Consider the following 387-nt stretch of genomic DNA (forward strand, 5'->3'; position numbering starts at 1 on the left):
GAAATACTAAGAGTATGTAATATAGTGGTATGAATTTCTGGATTATCCCTGCCTCCAATATAGTCAAATAGGGTACGTTGATGGTTATGTTCATGGATAGTTTTAAATTGTGAACACAAAATATAGAATGGCAGTTGTGGTTTAAGGAACATTTCTTATCCTTATGGGTATTACAATAATTTTATGATTATTTACTCAAACTGGGTCAGTTTGGTAATTTCTACCATAAATAAAAACACTTGAGTCAATAATGTTTTAAAGAAAATAAGGGTGCTTAAGTTATATTTGAAATAGAGAACAAAAAATAATTCTAAAAAGGTCACTGTATTTTTAAATTAATAAAATCATAACAAATAATAATTATTTTTGGCATACTTTTCAAATAAA

Source organism: Lupinus angustifolius, unplaced genomic scaffold (assembly GCF_001865875.1).
Source record: "Lupinus angustifolius cultivar Tanjil unplaced genomic scaffold, LupAngTanjil_v1.0 Scaffold_21_189, whole genome shotgun sequence".
Classification (NCBI taxonomy): Eukaryota; Viridiplantae; Streptophyta; class Magnoliopsida; order Fabales; family Fabaceae; genus Lupinus; species Lupinus angustifolius.